Source organism: Chinchilla lanigera, unplaced genomic scaffold (assembly GCF_000276665.1).
Source record: "Chinchilla lanigera isolate Chin_1 unplaced genomic scaffold, ChiLan1.0 scaffold00191, whole genome shotgun sequence".
Lineage (NCBI taxonomy): Eukaryota > Metazoa > Chordata > Mammalia > Rodentia > Chinchillidae > Chinchilla > Chinchilla lanigera.
Window position 1 is genome coordinate 442418 of NW_004955592.1, and position 8295 is coordinate 450712.

Below are 8295 nucleotides of genomic sequence, written 5' to 3' on the forward strand. Positions count from 1 at the left end.
CATCCCTGCTGTGAGGTGGCGGAGGACTGGAGAAACGTGAGAGGAGCTGGCTCATGAGAAGAGAGACAGCACTCAATCCTCTGGAACCAAATGTGAGTACAATGCAAATGTGTATGTTTGTGCTCTTGGGCCTCTGTGAGTGTTAGTGGATAAAGACATACTTGAATGTGAAGGACGGTGTCCTAGTCACTATCTTTGTTGTGAAGACACAACACCTGACACACACAATGTAAAGGAGGAAAGGATTATTTTGGTCCACATTTCAGTAGTCTGCTAATTCCAAGGCAGAATGGCGTGGCACAGTACAGGAAAAGTTCCTCACCTCATGGCAGCTAGGAAGCAGAGCGAGTGAAGGGAAGAAGTGGAAAGGGAAACATTCTCCTCCAGATCATACTCCTAGTGACCTACCTCTTCTGAACAGACCCTGTCTCCTAATAGCAAACCAGCTACAGTGCCTCCAAATCCAATCACCTTCCAAAAGCCCCACCTATGAGCACCTGAGGCTCACATCTAGACATGAACCGTAACAGACAGCTCAGCATGTGACTGCATGCCAGCGTGTTGTGTTACAGTGTGGACAGCAAGTGTATGTGTGGGAAGCCAGGCATGCGTGTGCCAATGAATGAGTCTGTAGGAGTGAGTGTGCACTGGCACAATGTTCAGCAGATGCACACCACTCTGCAGAGATGTTGTTGAGTCCGTGGCTACAATATTAAAAACACTTCTGTGACAGGTGCAAATAGCCACGGCACCAACTCCCTGCCCACCATGCCCTGCACTGCCCTGGCTGCCCCTCAGTGTGCAGGCCAAGAGGAAGCCAGGAAGCCACAGGAAGGGGCCTCTAGGACCCTAACCCAGCTTCTACTCTGGAAATTCAGTGTCAGTCTCTACAGCTGTATGCATCATTTAGTGTGTCGGGTTCATGAGTGGAACTTGTGTGAGTGTGTGAACATTCACAAATGCATAATGTCATGTAAGTGTTGTGTCTGACTGTGTGTAAACATGCCTGGACTTGCCTTCTCACTGGATTGGTGGAGGGTAAATTCTTGAGGAAGGTACAAGCTTTATCCTCTTGCAGCTACACAAACAGTAAGAACACTTGCTTTGTTACAAAAAACAGGGATCAAAAGTTCAAAGGGTCTTGAGTTTCAGTCTCAGCTCTATCACCTGTAAGGCATTAACATTAGGAGCAAGGAACTTCCCTGAACCTGTTGGTCCCAGGAATAATGATGCTACCTCAATAGAGCGGTGCCAGAATTCAATGGGCAGACGTGTGCACATGCTTGGCACCTTCCATGTCAATTAAGCCTTTGCACCTGCACCTGCTTCCTGCACTAACCAGCTCCAACTCTTTCCTCCCCAGGAGCCCAACCTGTCTCAAAAAGGCAAGGCTGACTTCACTAACTGAAAAGCAAGTGAAAATTGCTGTGGGCCTGTGTTGCCCGAGACTGCCTCAAGCACAGGACTATCATAAGCAAATGTTTAAAAAGGGAGGATTTTGGAAGAGAAAATCAACCAACAATGGGGTACTTATGTCCTATACTAATTCTTCCTTCCTTCTGTGAACACTAACTCAGGCCCTTTGTTCTACTGCAAGGGTTCTGGCCCCTGCACTGTGCCTCTCCCTTTTGTTTATCACAGGTCTGGACAAAGCAGTATCCTCAAGTTGATGGGAGCAAAGCGAGGGGCTCCTGTAAGCCTACTGCTCTAGGGGAACCTGACAGAACAGGAATGAAAGCAACAATTAACATCTGTCAACCCTCGCTATGGATCATGCTACACTTACTACTTCATTTCTGTTATTTCATTAAATACCCATCACCCCATAAACCTTAAGAGGCTGCTGTTCTTCTCACTACATAGATGAGAAAAGTGAGACCTAGAGAAGTTATATACTTAGCTCTAGGTCACACAGATAAAAAGGTAGCTCTGGAATCTAAGCCCAGTATGCTGGGAAAAAATAAAAGAAATCCACAAAGTTAACTGCTTGTGGTCTTTCTTCAGAGGAGGTTTCCAGGTTACTGATTATTCATGACACACAGATATATGCACATGTCTATTTGATCCAATTATGATAACTGGTAAAGGAGAAAATTAAAGGAAGCTCAGAAGGGCAAATTCAACTTTATGTTAAGTTGTTGAGTAAAGGAGGGTAAGAAAAGAGGACTTAAGAACCCCCTAGACAGAAACATAGGGTTAGAGAGAAGACACATTTGGAGATTTTACTGAGTGCAAGAAAATGTTTACACCATTTTCCATGAATTCAGCTAAGGTTTACGTAATTTATCAATGCTTTTTTAAAATATCAGACTTGAGTTCCTGTTCAATACAACCCTCCCGAGTAAAGACAAGTCTACAAGGCAAGTCACCAAACCGGTGTCATCTGCCCAGGCTTCTGTGATTTTCAGCAAGTGTGATCACCCACAGTTTTTTTACACATTGCGCTGGGGCTTGGATACAGGAGATCTGGCTCTCCTGCTTACACCGAACACTCACAATACTGTTCTGTGCTCAGTTCATGGAGCCTCTTTCCTTCTGAAACTCTACCTTCATCACTGCATAGACCTTTTCTGGCAGCTCTATAGTAGCTGTTATAACTACAGACATGGTCAAAGTCTCCTTCCTCTGTTCACAAGCTTTCATTATTCTCACACTACATGTTTTCTCTAAATTTGGAGGACATCAGTGAGGAAGGCTACCACTCAAGTCATATCTTAATTAGATGCTACTGGTGGAATATTGCTTTATTATACTGGGGGTTTCAGCTTAGTCTTTTATGAGGATGAATAGTTAAGAGCCCCAGTAACCTGAGTTGTGTTTCTGTATCTTTATGTAGTCCATCACATTCTGTGCAAATGGAGATTGAGTGTAAGAGAGTACTGACATACAGTGGAAGGGTTCATGGGTGGACAGAGGAAATATGAAAGGCATGATGGAGAAAAAGGGCCAGCCACCCAGGAAAGCCATCCTATAAGTTTTGATCTTTAGCCAACCTTGCATTCTCCAGGATCTGTAATATATGTGGAAAACGGTCTGATTTTTCACTTATATTATTTTCTCCTGTAGCTTCTTTTGGATGCCTCTGCTGGTTTTTGGTGACTCTTTCAGAGCACAGAGAAGTGAAAAGGAAGACTGGTGGAGGACAGCAGGTTTAAATACTCTTATTTGTGGAGTATTTTTGTAAGAAAGAGATGTTGTGAAGAGGAATTTGGGTAGGTAATTGAAGCAATACATAAGAAATTTGGGGGCTGAGGATTTAGCTCAGCGGCAAAAGCGCCTGCCTGGCATGTGCAAGGTCGTGAGTTCGGTTCCCAGTACCGGAGAAAAACAAAAAACAAAACAAAAAAAAAGAAGTTTGGAAGCAGGTGTGATGTTGCACCTTAGTAATCCCAGAATTCTAGAAGGCTGACATAGGATCGTAAGTTTAAACCCACCCTCAGCAACTTAGATTTAGCAAGACCTTATTGCCAAAAAAAAATATGATGTGGATGTAGCTCAGTCCACAGACCGAGTTCAATCCCTAGTAACACACACATACACACACACACACACACACACACACACACACACACATATTTTGGATTATCTATAGGTCTGAATTATTCCTCAATCACCAAGAATTCAGAGAAATGACAGTAGGAGGTTAGTGGGAGAGAAACAGTCAGAATACTTACCAGTTGGACAAATATGGGAACTGGGATTCTAATTTAAAATAATTAACTTGTGTGCTGATGGTCTTCTCTAATCCCAGATACTCAGAGGTTAAAGTAGAAGAATATTAAGTTCAAACCAGCTAGGGCAAAAATAAAAAGGGCTCTGATGTCAGTTAGTGTAAGGCCCTGAGTTCAATCCTGAGTAAAAGAAAAACAAACAAACAAATGTGGTGAATAAATGTATTTTTGGCATAGCGTGTTGGTTTAGAATGGCTCCTAATTACATGCTTGGTTACCTTGAAGAAATAGTGCCTTTTTTATTTATGGGAGAATTTTTGAAGCCCTTTCTTTATCTCCCCCAGATCATCAGTGCTTGGAGTATGCATTCTGGCTTAGAACTTATCTGCTGCAATCCTATTACCCTACCGTGTAGGGTTGGTTTTGTTTGTTTTGTTTGTAGATGATTTCCCTTACTTGTTCTGGGCAGAGAAGTCTGCCTTTTCTTTGTATACATTCTTGTGTGAGCACTGTCCCCCCTATGTCTGCGTGGGTTCTCATTTTCTGGAGCTGGGGTTTGTCTATACCACAGAAGCAGCACCCCCAGTGCACACACATCCTATCCTGGCTGGACCCTTGTGAATGTCCCAGTATCTCAGCTGTGCACCTCCTGGGACTTCTCCTCCCCAGGCCCTGGGACTCCAGGTTATAGAGAGAGAAAATACCTGCAGGAAGGTAGCATTTTCAAACAACAAAATCATCAGACAGAGACAGGTCATGCCAGAGGAATTTACTGTAATGATTTGGAGACGGTGATGGGAAAGAGTGTTTGGGTGTGGTGCCCAAGTTTCCAGCAGGGCAATGTAGATGCATGTCACTGAAGATGAGTAGACACTTTAGAGCCAGATCCTTGTCTGAGATGGAAACTGCAGCTGCTAATTAAGAAGAGGCAGGGAAGGAGGAAAGCATGGTTCTGGTGCTGCCTCCTCACAGAGTGAAGAGCGGCTGCATCCAGAAGCAAGATGAGCTGCTCCTGCTTCTGATGGAGGAGGGGTACAGGATGCTGATTAGGGGACTTCTTGTTGCTTCTCTGGGACTTGCCTCTGGTGACATGTCTCAGTCTCACTTCTGCTTGGACTTCTGGCACTGCTGAGGAGGTGGGCACTTCTGTTGGCACTTGGGTGGAGGCTGGCAAGGCTGTTTGGTCTGCTGAGCTGGGGGGCAGCACTGCTTCGGTGGGGGGCAGCACTGCTGGGGTGGGGGGCAACACTGCTGAGGTGGGGGGCAGCACTGCTGAGGTGGGGGGCAGCACTGCTTCTGTTTTTGCTGAGACATTCTGGGTTAGACCTGCAACTAGAAACAGAATGATGCAGAATTGAACAATGCTCAAGCCACAGAGAAATCCTGGGTAAACCTCTAGTCACATCCACATGCTACTATGCTTTTACCTTAACCTGAGAGCTTCCCAAATTTAAGCTCGCTTGCGCTCTCTCTCTGTCTTTCTCTGTCTCTCTGTCTCTCTCCCCCCACCCCCGTGTGTGTAAAATTTACCTATGTTTGTAAACCATTTTATTTCTTTTTGAGACAAAGACACAAAGTGGAGAATCAAGGAAGCAATGAGGGAAAGGAAGGAGGAAAAGAGGAGGAAGAGAGAGAGGGAAGAGAAGAAGGGAGGACAGGAGAGGAGAGGAGAAGAGAGAAATGGAGACAGAGTAGAAAAATGAAAGAAAAACAAAGAGAAAAAGGAGAGGGACAGAGAGGAAAAGGATGAGGAAAATGATAAGAAAAAAAGACGGGGAGAAGGTGAGAAGATAGTTAGAAACTATTTTAGGAAAAACTGCAACTTCCAAAGCAGAATTCCATGGGATTTAACTCCTGCCTAAAGCATTAACAGCCATGGGAATTTGAACAAAGTACCAAGCTTTTCCCTACCCTGCTCTTTTAGGATTGCTGTAAGGATTGACTAAGCACATGGAAAAATGTGCATACTATCATGCGTACATATGTACATATATATATACATGTATGTGTGTACACACTACACACAGAAGGGATAGCACATAATGACTATGTGATGGTTTCAGCTTAGCAAATAAATTCATAGAATTTTAAGAGAAGCATCTTAACTATTCCCTCAGACAATGTGTAGGAGAAGGATGTATAGTAGATGAAAGGAATCATCTGCGATTATCAATGAGGAAAGCAAGCCTCAGAGAGGGTAAGGATGTTGCCGAGACAATCAGCATGAGGATGGAACAGTGGTCTCCTGGTCCAAAGCAGGACCTCCCACTGTGCTGTGTCTTCTTATCCTGCTGTTGTGCACCCAAACCTCCCCACCCCTCCTCTCCCTAGAAGCCCATTATCCCCACACCTTGCTTTTTTTCCCAAAAGGCAGGCACACCAGTGGCTCTGCCCAGAGCTGGTGATCCCCCTCTGTCTACCAAATCTGTCAGTACCTGCAAGATACATCACACAGGCGATGCCAGCAAGGTTCACAGGACACTGGCCCTCCAGTAGACGGGCCGCTCCTGTCTCAGCACAGCCTCCCATCCCTCTCATCCAGATGAGGTACAGGACCCAAGATTCACTCAAAGGATAAGGAAGAGACAGATGCCCAAAGGAAGAGGCCTTCTTTACCCACCAACCACCCTGAACTCCCTTCTCAGCTCCCAGTCACAGGCTGGGACCCAATAGGAGTGAGGCTGCGGTGAGGGATACTACCTCACCGAACTTACCGCAGTTCTCCAGGGACCAGAGCGTGGAGAAGTCAAGGAGTTTGCGAGATGCCAGCCGGCCCACCTTTTATACATCTCACACTCCTGCTCAAGGCCATGAGGTGGCCAGGGATTGGGGCATCCTAATGAGTCCCTAGTCACAATAGGATGTACCTGTCCTTCCTCAAATTTCAGGTTTTACTCACCAACCCCCTCCCCCGTGGCCACCTCCCTGTTGGCACAGCCCGGCTGGCGATGAGAACGCCTTCACCTAGCCCTTGCCCCACTTCCCCATCACTTTACGAGACCTGGCCTCCTCGGATTTCCAAACCCATTCATCACTTTTGACTTAGGACCTTGGCATCTGGGATGGTCCCATCAAGCATCCAGGACGGTGGGGGTGTGGGTTATAAGAGCAGAGTTCCAGAAAGTGCAGGTTGGCAGAGGGGAGCGGGTGGCCTGGCGGGCTGTGCAATTAATGTCGTTTAAGAGAAACAGATGAGGAGGTGAATGGGTCTTTTGGAATCCCATTAAACTCAGCCAAGTCATGACTTGGACTTAACCTTGGGCTTACAGCCACACTTGTCCTACATTGGTGGGAAGATAAGGCAAAGATAAAGTTTTGTGTTGTTTTTTGTTGTTGTTTGAGCAATGAATGAGTGCTGTCCTGGCTGCTATGGGGAAAACCATTAGGCCCCATTAAGAGAAACGGCATAGCAGCAATAGCCAGTCTCTGTCTGTCTCTGTCTCTGATTCTGTCTTTCTTTGTCCCTCTATTTCTCTCTGTCTCTCTATCTCCATATGCATACCACTCAGACTTCAGAGTTCTCAGGAAAATGATTATCATAAGGTGGAGCGGGTGGGGGACCTAGGAAGCAGGAAAGTGAGCTCATGTAGGTCTCAGGTTGGCTGGGACCTGGATTCTGAGCTGCAAACGCCCTAGGCGTGGTGCTTCCTCCTCACTCCTTTTGTAGATCTCAGAACAAGGACGGATGCCACAGGGCACAGACTTACATGCGCCCTTCTCTGACAAAAAAATGAGTGATGTCAGTTGAGGGTTCTGCCCTTTACCAGTTGGGTGACTTTGAGTACTTAATGTTTTTGAGCTTCTGCTTCATCACTTATTAATGAGGGCAATAAAACCATTCTGCATGACAGTAGTAAAGATTGAAATAGACAAGTTACATAAAATATACACATACACATGACACAATAAAAACTCAAAATTTTGAAGTCAGGCTCTGAATACTAGGGCAAGACATACTCTTAGAAGTGTAGATTAGGCATTAAGCTCAAGGCAAGTGGTGGCACCTTCTACTCAATGGCATATGATCCTGGCTGAGAGAGTTAGAAGTACAATTCAAGAGAGCTGTTGTAAATCATGGTGACTGTAGTTATTTCCAGTGTACTGATCATTGCCAGAAACATAGATTTATAACATTCTCATCACCCAAAAATAAATGTCACGTATCAGAGGACAAAATTACAACAAATTTAATTTAAAGCTCTTAACTATCTTTTATTTGTGATTCTAGAATTAGGAAATACCTCATTCTGTAAGACCAATGAGATTAGCAGAGGCTCTTGGCTTTAGAAAAGAAAAAAAAGGAAAGAAGAAACAAAAAACCAAACAAATGGACTGGTTTTTAAAAATTACTCTTCTTTTAAAGGTTAAAACAAAGGGGATTACCTTCTCATGCTGGCCTTTCTTAGCTTCTTTTGGGATTCTTCTGATGTCTAGACTAGATAAAACATTTGATTTCATTGGTGACAGTGAACATTACCGTAAGTGACTCAATTTTGGTACAGTGTGTTAGACCTAGTGCACGAGCTCAGTCTAAACCAAAGACCTCCTATAAATTTTATTTAATATATGTGATGTAATGCATGTTAAATAGTTTAACTAACTCCCCATGCATGTGATGACATGT

The 8295-nt window shown here is 44.7% G+C and overlaps 2 long non-coding RNA genes across 2 annotated transcripts; one reads left to right on the top strand and one right to left on the bottom strand.

Annotated features, from left to right (window-relative positions):
* Positions 1–6: 6 nt before the first annotated feature.
* On the top strand, positions 7–1872 carry LOC102011604. Its single transcript, XR_265137.1, has 3 exons — positions 7–92; positions 1364–1526; positions 1642–1872. It is a non-coding gene; the product is annotated as an uncharacterized LOC102011604 (long non-coding RNA).
* Positions 1873–4425: 2553 nt separating this feature from the next.
* LOC102011827 lies at positions 4426–6512 on the bottom strand. The gene is made up of 2 exons (XR_265138.2): positions 6386–6512; positions 4426–5003 (listed from the first exon to the last, which is right to left on the bottom strand). It is a non-coding gene; the product is annotated as an uncharacterized LOC102011827 (long non-coding RNA).
* Between the last annotated feature and the right edge of the window lie 1783 nt (positions 6513–8295).